Source organism: Amblyomma mixtum, chromosome 2 (assembly GCF_055824585.1).
Source record: "Amblyomma mixtum isolate Tamu chromosome 2, ASM5582458v1, whole genome shotgun sequence".
Classification (NCBI taxonomy): domain Eukaryota; kingdom Metazoa; phylum Arthropoda; class Arachnida; order Ixodida; family Ixodidae; genus Amblyomma; species Amblyomma mixtum.
Genome location: NC_143013.1, coordinates 91,894,264 through 91,906,368, shown reverse-complemented (window position 1 = coordinate 91,906,368; position 12,105 = coordinate 91,894,264). Strand labels below are relative to the sequence as shown.

Here is a 12,105-nt window from a genome sequence, read left to right as displayed (position 1 = left end):
GCCTCCCTCACTCCACAGGACCCCCCTGAGCTCAAGGCCATGCCATTAGACTTTCTACTGCACCTGCAACGTTTCAGCGGGTCATGGACACTGTGTTACCACGTCTAAAGTAGCAGATTTGCCTCGTTTACTTAGACTACATTGTACTTTTCGCAAAGAGTTTCCAAGTTTACCAAAGGAGGCTATAGCAAGTGGTGGATGCAATCAAGTTTCCTGCACTTACACTGAAGTCCGAAAAGTGCCACTTCCCCAACCAGAAGCAAGTGGTTCTCGGCCACGTTGTTAGCAAGGAAGGAGTGAACCCAGAAAAAACAGCCTCTACTGCACATTTTCCGCAGCCTACCGAAAAGAAAGCGTCCGAGCATTGTTTGGGCTCTGTGCCTACTACTGCCTCTTTCTAAAAGACCTTTAGATCACTTTAGAGCTTCTCACGTACGTTACAAAACCACTTTTTTTCCGATGGGAAGCGCCGCAAATCGAAGCTCTGAAGGAATTGCAGCGCTGTTTGCGAGCGCCACCACTCCTCGCCCACTTTGGTGAGAAAGCCAAAACGAATTCACATTGACGCAAGCAGCTATGGCCTCGGCGCCGTACTTATCAAGAGAAAATATTTATGAAATGGCCATTAAACGTGGGGCGAAGAAGCTCCAATAGCAGTTGGGTTTACACTCGTTGATTACTGGCATGCTTTTACACTAATTAATGCGTTTACACTAAGTCAAAGCTTGACAAAGCAGACAAAATATTTTTGGAGTATAAAGGTTGACGAATTTGGGTGGTTAAGTGGCGGATGGCACTGCCAGAGGATAGAGGTGGGTGGCTGGGCAGCCCTCCTTCTGGAGGAGGGGGGCGAGATAGGGGTGTAGGCTGGTGAGTCGGCCGGGGGGGGGGGGGTGTTTCCGGGGTGGGGGGGGGGGGGCAGCTGGCTTACCCACTGCTTGTTTGAATATCACAGTCACTGTTTAGTTGCTGCCCTACTGCGAATGAGTGGATGCCTTGTGGAAGGTGAGGTAGGTGGGTTGACGGTGGGCACCGCTTAGAGGTATGTGGATGAGTGGTAGATGACGCATCTGTTGGGTGGAAGTTGCGGCGGTACGTTCGGAAGATGGCTCTAGGGTGGCAGTGAGAGGTGGCTAGCCCCATAGCTAGAGGGATACGACGGGGAGGTGGCTGGTCGGTGGCGCTTCTGGTCGGGTTCAGCCTTCACTGCATGAGCTTCAACGCAACACTGACGTTCGGCCCAGCAGTGCGTCGTCCAGTAGTCGGAATGCCAAGAAGCCTTGTCTACAGACAATGCTTGTTCACCCCTGGCTGCGTCTCGGCGTTGTTGTCCTGTTACAATTTCCAAACTGAGAAAATTAGCCTCCATCAAGACCGCGTATGTTCTTCTGTTCCGAACAGCTTTTTAAAGACGGTTCCCAACAAACTTAGCGAAGAAATTCCCCAGGCTTCCCACCATGAACACACCATTGGTTACCTCGGGTCTCCCTGCACGCTACGTCCAATTCAAGACAAATTCTGCTCACGACAGCTTGCTAGCGTCGCACGGTACGCAAAAACCAGTTGACACCGCCAGCGAATAAACACACCACCGAGCAAGCCAGCAGGACGTTTCACATCAATTCCACCAACAAGGTGATTCTAGCACATCAGTATAGTATATGTCGTGTTCCCTCTTTTCACATCGACTTCTGGAAACTAAGGACAAGCCCTACCAAATAGGTTTAAAGCAGAAGTCGAAGTATCTTCATGGAATGCATCCTGCTGCGACCTGGCACCCCCGAAGTGATCTGTTTCCAGGAACGGCGCCATTCCTGGTTTCTTCGCATTTAGTACCAGCCTGCGACTGAAACGTCAATGACATAGCATCAGATACTTAAGGGTCACTAAAGTAATCTTTCATTTATTTCAGGACCAAGGATGGTTTCGCTTCCTCGGCACGAATTGTAAAAATGTCCATTTTTGTGAAGCAAAGAAAGAGTTGTACACAAGTTTCTTAAGCCCATTGTTTAGTCGTCAAGCCACCTGTTAGCAACTCCAGATGGTTATTTACGAACCTATTTCAGGTAAAGGCCCTAAAAACACCCTAAGTTTTAAAACTCGTTTCGCAGGAATTCTACATTCTCCCTCGAGACCCTTCATGCAAACAGTACGGCTTGGTTCGGCGCAGATCAAAATTTGATGGTTTGGTTTATGGGCGTTAGCGTCCCAAAGCGACTCACCCTTACAAAAATGTTTAGTAACATTCTTTAGAAAGTCTTTTGACAATTGTTAATAGAACCTATCAACATTGAACAGAAAGTCTTTTGAACGTCTTTATACATTGTAGTAACAACCTATCAACCGTCTTCCGACAATTGGCCACCGATATCCAAAAGACTCAAGTACATAGAAAGTCTTTATACTTCCTATGATCCCCTTATCGACAGTTTCTACACTTCCTATTGACCCCTTACCGACCATGTCTACCAACACCCTATCAACGGTCTTCCGACAATTGGCCACCGATATCCAAAAGACTCAAGTACATAGAAAGTCTTTATACTTCCTATGATCCCCTTATCGACAGTTTCTACACTTCCTATTGACCCCTTACCGACCATGTCTACCAACACCCTATCAACGGTCTTCCGACAATTGGCCACCGTTATCCAAAAGACTCAAGTACATAGAAAGTCTTTACACTTCTTATCAACCACATACCGACAATGTCTACCAACACCCTATCAACGGTCTTCCGTTGATAGGGTGTTGATAGACTCAAGTACGAAGAAAGTATAATTCCTACATCAACATTTGGAAAAGTGTGTCTTAACTACACAGTACAACACTTTTACCAACATAGTGTTATCACTTGAAAATCATTTTGTGAACACTGTATCCCGGACTGCTTAAAGAATAATAGAAGCAAAATGCAAATTATTACATTTATTGTGTACAAGTGTACATACGCGCTAGAAGATATGCATGATGCATCAAAATATTTTATGGAGAACAACAGAGGAACAGAATATTGCCTTCAGCACACTTCCCCTCAGTTCCCTCTTAGTAACAATGACTGACACACAGAAATTGAAAAACATAACAGGTTTTAATTCACGATGTTTCGGCTGGAGGACCAGCCTTTTTCGAGTATAGTGTAGCATTTGAAACAAAAGCTATGTGCTTCAAATGCTGTAGTACACTTGAAAATGGCTGGCCCTCCAACCAAAACGTCGTCAATTAAATCCCGTTAGGTTTTTCTTACATATATACGAGGTGTTTCAGGGAAGACTAAGAAATTTTCAAAAAACAGGTAATTTGAGATGAATGTATGGCTTTTTCAGCATAGTATTACCAGTGTTGGCAGGCACCAGAAAACTTGTGAAGAGTCTTACGTAGTAAGCTGGTTAGCTAATTTTTATTAATGAACCTTTTCACTATCAGAAACTTCGTTAAAACATTCAGTTGGGCTAGTTGGTAACGGCTTGAAGGAATCATATTCTTAACGGTAAGAACACACAAAACACCAAGACACACACACACAGGACACCCGCTATACTTCAGCTATCTTTACTGGACACTTGTACGACATAAATATGTATCACTGAGCACACGCAGGTGCCTCGTCATCCGCAACAGGTCTAACTACGCCCTCCCCTCTCCTGCAAGGCATATGGTTGCGCCGATAAACAATCCCTTTTTCTGCCAATGCCAGGGAGGGAGTGCTTACACACACGTCACCCGCCTCTTGAATACGAAAGGCCTGGGAGCCGAGAAAAAAGAAAGAGAAATTATCGAAGTCTTTCGTATTCAAGAGGCGGGTGTCCTGTGTGTGTGTCTTGGTGTTATGTGCGTTTCTTACTCCTAAGAATATGATTCCTTCACTATCAGAGTTAGGCGTCTAGTTGCCATTAGAGATTTGTAGCAGTTACATGCACTGGAGGGGTTTCTTTCCCTGTGTGCTTCCAAAAGCGCATGTATTTTCGCACGATGCAGCCAAATTTTGTCCAGCCACAGCGGCGAAAGTAATCATGTTTTGTACATTCCAAAAACTGATATGGCTACTACCAACAACTGGCTAAAAGTCTCTAACTGCAACCAGTTGCAAACCTGTGTTAGTTAAAAAGTTAATTATCAGAAATTAGTTAACCAGCTTACTAAATACACCTCATCGGCTTTCTGGTGTCTGCTAACACTGGTAATATTATGGAGCAAAAGCCATATTTTTGAAAACTACTTATTCTTCCCTGAAACACCTGGTGCATATAAATACTGCTCACTTTCCTGTACAACACAGAAATGAAATAATTTTTTCTGTAACATGAAGGTTTCATGAGCCACATAACAAACCCGTGGAAAAAAACTGCATGCACACATACACATCTCACCAAAACAGCTAAAAAATCCCACACAGTGAAACAATGCTTACACTGTCTTAAGACCAACATTAAAGGCTGCAAACACTAGCGAATTAAAAGTCAAACAGATGCCAAACATATGCTAAATGTCCCCATGGATGTAGATATCAAGCTATGAGCTGATTTTAATAAAAATGCATCAGCACAGAAATGCTTAAGCGACTTTGTTGGTGCACTATCCTGACACTTGTCCTCAATATCAGGCATCCTGCTTGTTGTTCATCATCATCATCAGCCTGACTACACCCACTGCAGGGCAAAGGCCTCTCCCATGCCTCTCCAATTAACCCTGTCGTTACTTGTCTGCATCACCAGCGCAAGAGGTAGCGTCCTAGTGATGAGACGTGTGCATGAACAGGTAGCCTCCTCCATGGCAGAATGCAGCAGCAAGAGAACTGCACAAGAAAACATTCAAAATATACAGTTATAGTAACTTCTAACAGAAACAAACACGGAGAAGCAACAATCAGTTAAATGTGCACTAAAATGCAGCACTCCGAGTGAGTTTGATAAGGCTACTGAGTAATAGCATAAGCAGCAGTAACAAGACTAGAACTAAATGTAATGTGTCCTTGAACAAGAAAAAGCTATAACATGCTGTTGTGTTCAATTCTGCCCCCACATTCGAAGACTGAATGATATTCACAGGAACTGACATTAACGTGTTACACCTAATTATTCCACCACAAAGAGATATTTAGCCATTCCAGTCATATGAAGATAACATGCAGGCCATCCAAAATGAAAATTTTGTGTTTCTGATTTGTCTGCACAAAAATTCAGGCAGCTTTTGTTTTCAAAAGGGATAGAACAAAGACATTGCAATATAATGCACATGTTGCTGTAGATAATGTATCATTTGGAGCTATACCAGGTGTTAGGGGAAAATGTATGAACAAAGAGTACAAAGGTAAGCAAGTTCGTCAGGGCAAGAGTGGCACACTCTAAAGCAAATGAATAAAAATATTAAGGCACACACTGCGTCAGATACAATACTTGTAAGTAAAGCTGCATAGAACTACAAGCGATAAAAGCCTCAGAAACGTGCCCTTAAGGGAGCAGCTGGACTGGTAGTTTTTTATTTGTCCCGAAGCACATCCCTCCAGTGCTGAGGCCTGCTCATATCTGTTTAAGTTAAGAATACAAGGGAAACAAGCAAACAAGTGTTCCAAAGAAGATAAAAATGTGTACTTAGGTTGTTCTTTAGGAAATTACCTGTCAGTAATTGCAGCAATAATTACCTAGAGAAATTAAATTAAGTTATTTATACAGCTTATTACAAACCTTGATGGCACGGGAGAAAGGCAACATCAAATGCATTGGTTCAAGTAAAGCCAGGGGTCTTGTTAAGGTCACAGCAATATTTGTTGACTTAGGCTCAGCTAGTGTAATGCAATCAGTAACTGAACGTCGGCATGAATAAAAATAAGAATGCACCAATACTCAATTCCAAATGCATTTCAATTGTACAGTGCAGTCAGTTGTGACAAAGGGAGTGTGAAAGAAAACCTCAGCAATGCTCATGACATCGAATAAGCACCTTTCTTCTGTACAGCTAAAATATTAGCTTTACAGGGTTTCATGTAATGCAAGGATAACCTGGTAAGGTATCAATTATTGATGCTAGCAACACCTATGCTTCTAAAGCAGAGTGCTCCACTTGAACGCCAATATTCAATTATGCATTGCCCTTTAGGCCATGGCTATCACATCACTGGTTCACTTCAAACATGCCATACCTTGTAAGAGGTAGGTACTGCTGAAGTAAACCTATAAAAATTATTTGCTGCTTTTAGACTGCTGTATAAAGGTCATGAAGCAGATAATTGTTTTAATTTGGTCTATACTGTGGTCAAGATTTCCAAGCACGAAAGGCATGAGGGAAAAAACTATAAAAAGCATTTCACACTATAACACAATGCACTTGACTAGGGGAGTGCTTTCATGATGCCCGCAATATCTTTTCCCTTTCTCTTGGTCCTCTTTTAAAAGAAAAAAAAAACAAAAGAGAGAGGGAGCCTGGACCAGAAGATTTTTGGCAGGGTAAAAAAGACAAGGAAAATATACCCACTTGTCTACTTATCCTTTTACAAGTGGCACATGCTTGATATCCAGTGTCAATGGCTGATAGGCTGAACCAGCAGGTCTTGATGTCATTTGCCTCTGGTTGAGGTAGCATTGGCTCGATGACAGATGAAAGCTGGTGCAAAAGTAGCGTGATGATACCGGTGGAGCAGCTGTAGGGCTTGACTGCGGGTGCATTTGAAGAAAGGCTGCATTAGAGCCATGCTTTCATAAACATCATCACAGAAGCCACATCCCATTACAACCTCGAGCTGTTCAGTCCAATGTGTTTATGAGTGGAGGCTAATGATTAATTACATATGCCTCCAATAGTTAGCAAAAAAATGGTTTACAAAGCTTGTTATACTTTTCTTAAAGCTATTATTCGCGAATCACGTTATACTTTTATCGCTTCAGACTGAAAATGGGGGAATGACATAAATGTAGTGAACGTAAAAAAAAATAAAATGACAACAAACCTTCCATTGTGCGATTACCTCAGCTGCACTGCAATGGAATGGTTCTGCTATTTTTAATCGTCGTTTCGTTGACCAGAACTATCAAGAAACACAGCAATTGATGTGACTGCGACGTAGAACGGGCACTGCTCCTTATCCAGTAAACACTCAGGCAGCAGAATCAAGAGACGCACGCCGCTACAAGCACTTTTCGTTCTTATGGTCTCCTTTTCACGCGCTGCTCCTGTTCAGTCGGAATAACGAATCAAGCAGCACCCCATAGTTCTCGGCGTGCAAACAAATTCTATCACATAACTCCTGCGCCGAGGAGCTGACGCAAAGAGCGTGAGGCGGCGGGTTAAAAGTTGCATAGTTGGCAAGCGAGCGTGTCAGAACCAGGGTGTCGAACCGGAAATTTTTCGGGTTCGGTTCAGGTTCGGGTTCACGCCTTTCGGGTTCAGTTCCGGGTTCGGCTCCGGAGCGACATTCCGTTCCGGTTCGAACCGCTCCGGATAGCGCCGAACCGGTTCAAACGGGTTCAAACGGGTTCAGGCTTAAAAAATTCTGAACGTAGGTTTTTATTCAACCTTGTTTTGCTGTTTATTTTTCTTTGTGATATCAGCATATAACTGCAAAATTTGCTCACTGCGAGATGTTTTACTGTCCGCGGCAAAAAGATTTAAATTAGCGCAAGAGCCGCGAAATCAAATGAACTCAGAATTAGTGTACACCGGCTATGTATACTAGACTCTATCTGATGAGATACATCAAAACAAACGCTGATGGATTTTTAATCTACAAAACCTTTCAGCTTCAGCAGTTTCGGAGTCCCCGTCAGGCGAGTGATAGGTCTCTCTTGAAGCTCGTGTCAATCGGGAATTTCTCCGGCGCAAAATGCTTAAACGGGGGCCGTCAGGACCGCTGCATGCGCCCACTACGAGCGGAGGTTGCCTTGTATTTGCAGGTATATACAGCCAAGACATCTTTCTGTCACCACAAAAGCGGCTTGCCAGTCACCCTCCCACTCTGGCACACCTGCAGCATACATCTAGAGAGTTTACCAGAAATATTTTATTTTCATCACCTGCTCTACATCGCCTTTGTAACTCGCATTATATATCTCGACCACCTATAGCTGAGTTTCTTCAAAAACACAGCAAATCGTGGCTTGTAGCTTCTACAGTGTAAAATTAAGATTTTGGCCTATGCTGATGTCGTCTCCGTCTCTTGCTTTGATGAAAAGAATGTGATAAAAAAGCAGGCTTGCACTGGTTGGGGGCACTTCGTGTCTGTACGGACACAAACTTGCGACGTCTTCGATGCGACGTTGCGTTGTGACAATGTAGCAATTGGTGCATTTCAAGAGGAGGACCATAAATTCGCTAAATAGAGTTTTTCTGGGGCGCTTTCAAAGGGAGCCCAAGCGTGAACAGAATTTCATGCTACCTTGTTACAGTATGGTGCGTCTTTCGGGCAGTTTGTGTCCACTAACCTGTTCCATGATTTTTATTTTTCGAAACCGAAAACCACCGCTTCCTGGCAGCTGTGCTTTTTAGGCGTCTAAATGATCATCTGTCTTTTATGTACATAGTCGTGAGGGAATTTTGTGCTGACACACTCCATTACCTAAATATTCGCTAATCCTTAGAATACCTGTACGGCTTCTCCAGAAGGCAGCTGACAAAGGTTCTGATCGGTCATTACTTCCTCTGCGTGCAGCCTTACCTAGCCTTTCTTGACAGCCTTATATTAAGGCGAGTTCAGAGGATGTACATTCAATAGGCCCCAAAAACCTTTCTTAGACTTCAAAACGTCGACCTTACGTGTTAGGACATGCCATCGAGCCTAGTGGACGTTTGTGCCATGATCAGTGAATTGCTACATCTGCAAGCAAGGAGGAACTATTGAACAATGAAATTATTTGTGACGCTATGTTCGTTTGAGGCATAGCTCACTTCAGCAGTCTCTTAAAAAGGACATTGAGGTCATGCCTTACACTATATGATTTGTGCCAGTAATGAAGGACACCGGAATTCCGTGTGAACTTTTCCTGTTAATAAGACTGCTTAGCCTGTGAAGAAGCTGCATGCTTGACAAACACGCACAATCGCCGCTTTCAGCGAGGTCACTGTTCAGAGAACAGTTCATTTTAGCTCAGATCGTATATGCTGCTAAAGTTCAACCTCCTGACTGTTCGCCCTTTCTTGACGTGTGCGCCTTCAGGAATTTTTATGTGCGGGCAGAGCAAGGGAGTGATAGTGACATGAGGCCGTATGCCGAGGTCGCGGAATTCGACCCAGTCCAGTAAGGCAAGACGAGGTCAGGTAGGTTCCTGATATTCCATGAGGCAACAATAAAAATAATCTTCGAAGATGGTCGAGTAAGGCATCAGTAAACGAAGCTTCTTTGTTGCGCCCGCCACCACTGGCTCGATTGCCACTCAGGATTAGAATATTGTGGTTGGTTTCTTTACTGCGTTAGCAGTTTAGTCTCCTTTCTCAAAAATTTCCGTGGTGTGTGTGTGTGCGTGCGCGTGCGTGTACGCGCGTGTGTGTGTGTGTGCGCGTGTGCGTGTGTCCATGCATGCGTGCGCTTAAGCATGTGTATGCACACGCGTGCACAATTCGGTAGGCACACATCCGGGCACTCACTAGCAAAAAATTGACAGACGGTTGCAATTGGCGGTAATGCGAAATTTAAGCGCAACTCATCACACGCTACCTGGCATGTGGCGTATTATGCTGCTAGCCACTCTTGGGGTCTTCCCGTGGCAGCCACCTTCCAGGTGGCGTTCAATTCGCTCTGCTACTTGAACAACCGGTTACGCCGGCTACGCCGACTTCGACGCAGAACGCGGGAACGGGCGCATAATAGCTGCGGTCTAGAATACCCCATCTACCTGCAGCCAATCTACTTGAGGTGCAGGGCTGTGAATGCTGCACGTGTGCCGGCGCAAAGCGTTCCACAAAATAACGCGAAAACGCTAGCGAATCCTGACGCCGCGGTGCAAAAACTTGTTTTTGAGTCGTCGCGGTGGTGAGCGGCGAGGTTCCAACAAGTTGCAAATTTTCGTTGGGTCACGCCGCTCAGTTGCCCATTCGCTTGCATGTGAACCAACCTTAACAAACAACCCGAAGCGAGGGTTCTCCCACAGTTTTCGCCCTCACCGTTCGACCACGTTTTTTATGTGGCACTCTCGGTAAAAGAAGACGCATTACGTTCGCTGCTATTGACGAGGGTGGCGCTGGTGAACACTCTCATGGTTCGGTTGCGCTACACCCGGGTTGCACCCCTGAAAGCATGAAAAATTAGAAAGTCGCCGCCGCCGCGCGGAAGTAGCGGACACCTTAAATTTCCTCACTGTGCGCTTTTCTTTATAAGCTACCTGTGTAGCCTCTCCAGAAGGCAGACGACTCATGTACTTACAGGGTATTTGTTTCCTGTACTGTTGTATCGGCAACCTTTTCTGGAGTTCCTTAACAGTGCTTTAAAACGTGTTAAGCGAATGTACATTTATTTCTTCTGCTGCAAAAACGTTCTTCTCTAAACTTCACTCGCTGACGCTGCCTATCAAGGCATTACTTCATGCTGAGGAGATGTTTGTGTCATGGACGGTAAATTGACGCCTGCGCAATGCGCCAAAGACCACTGACCATTGTTTTATTCTGTGCAATGATGCTACGTTCTTCTGGGACATAATTACGGCGAACGTACACTTGAGAAGGACATTGGGATCCAGAATAATCGATTGGTGGGCGAGTTGGTACATGACGTGGTTGCACAACGTGATTGGGTCATAGCGCCTATGTTTCACATATTTATTGTACTTGACACATAAAAAAGGCAACCATTCTCAGTCAGTGCTTTACGAGTTAAAGCAGTGCTAACAATTCGAGTAAAGCTGTACGTAAGCATGTGAAAGAGGGATACTATAAAATCCAACATTTCACGTCAATCTGGCGTAAAATACTTTAGAATTACCAAAAGCACATTGCGGAAACGCCAATTAGCTTTCTTCCTAGACACGAGACCTCTTTCAGTTTTGTTGTTGACCTGGATGCCATTTCGACTGGATGCCATTTCCGCACTCCATTGCGCCGACAGCTTTGGCTGAGTAAATCTACGCGCTGGCATATGCCATTTGGTCTGGAAAAAAATGAAAAAAGTATACCGTGTTGCACAAAATGTGCGGCTGAACCGAGTCCCGAACCGGTTCGGAACGGTTCCTTTGAATCGTTCCGGTTCGGGTTCAGTTCCAAGATGGCGAAAAAAATTTGGGTTCGGTTCGGTTCCAGTTCCGGGCAAAAATTCGGGTTCGGTTCCGGTTTCGGGTTCAGGTTCAGTTCCGGTTCGACACCCTGGTCAGAACACCTTCTCTCTGCAAACGATCGCGTGGTGCCCGCATTTTGCACCTCACTGCGAACAAGACGCGAAGACCAACCCAAATGCATTCGCAGCCCTCAATCATACCCCCGACACATCGCAGAAGTCACTTTCCAGTTCTGTACTTACATTTGTCAACGTTCACGGCAAGCCGTTTCTTCTATCGGGCATCGGGCGCCAGCCGCTCTCGGCGTGGTTGCGTGCAGTACGTCAGAGCAGTTTTTGAGCACTGCGTGCGCGTAAGAACGTCTTCCGCAGCACTGGAGCCATCTGTCACCTTCCGAGTTCAGTCACACTACCACAACACTAACGAGGCCGCACATTTAACACAAACAAACTGAAGAAACGCACCCACAACTTCACAACCGTCGCACCCCGTCAACAAAGAGTCAATTCAGCGTCCTAAAAAAGATAGTGTAGCGCGCGGCCAACATGAGACTCGCAATCCGCCGCCAGCGAACGGAAAAACGGCGCTAATGTCGCCTAACTTTACACGCGTTAAAAAAAAAGAATTGATAAAGCCCTTTTTGCCACAAACTTGTTGCATTAAACGACAAAATATTTTGTTTCAATTACAAAGTCAGCACATTGCAGTGATTGAAGTGAAAAAATGCGACTACTCACAACCATTTGTTTCTGGCGGCGCTGCGAATGAAAGCTTGGAAAACCGGGCAGCATGCCGGGCAGCTACAGGCGACAAATCTGGGGCCAGGAAAGCCGCAGCCGCTGCACGGCTGCACTGTCTGCCTAGTTCTAAGGCTATAACTCAGCTCCCCGTAACTGCGTCGCAGAATAAGGAA

The 12,105-nt window shown here is 45.0% G+C and overlaps 1 long non-coding RNA gene across 2 annotated transcripts; it reads right to left on the bottom strand.

The window, feature by feature from the left end:
* Nucleotides 1-3,816: 3,816 nt before the first annotated feature.
* Nucleotides 3,817-11,783, bottom strand: LOC149360173 (uncharacterized). 2 transcript variants are annotated; one of them, XR_016288312.1, is made up of 3 exons: nt 11,435-11,783; nt 6,472-6,673; nt 3,817-4,795 (listed from the first exon to the last, which is right to left on the bottom strand). It is a non-coding gene; the product is annotated as an uncharacterized LOC149360173 (long non-coding RNA). The 2 variants fall into 2 exon arrangements; XR_016288313.1 differs by having other exon boundaries at nt 6,472-6,650.
* Between the last annotated feature and the right edge of the window lie 322 nt (nt 11,784-12,105).